This window comes from Sinocyclocheilus rhinocerous, unplaced genomic scaffold (genome assembly GCF_001515625.1).
Source record: "Sinocyclocheilus rhinocerous isolate Xijiao unplaced genomic scaffold, SAMN03320098_v1.1 scaffold5949, whole genome shotgun sequence".
Classification (NCBI taxonomy): Eukaryota; Metazoa; Chordata; class Actinopteri; order Cypriniformes; family Cyprinidae; genus Sinocyclocheilus; species Sinocyclocheilus rhinocerous.
Window position 1 is genome coordinate 1,739 of NW_015636854.1, and position 262 is coordinate 2,000.

A 262-nucleotide genomic window follows, 5' to 3' on the forward strand; every position below is an offset into this window, starting at 1 on the left:
ACAGAAAAGGATTTACAAAAATCACATTTACATTTCTGCATTTGGCAGACACTTTTATCTGAAATGACTTACAGTGCTCTTATTACAGGGACCTCAATCCCCCTGCAGCAACCTGGAGTAAAGAGCCTTGCTCTAGGACACACCAGCTCAGTGCTTTCAGTGCTTTAACCACAAAAGTAATGAAGCTATGACAAAAATTAGCATGTAATTGTAAACATATGAAATGAATGAAATGAAATATTAATTGTAAAATGTTTTACTC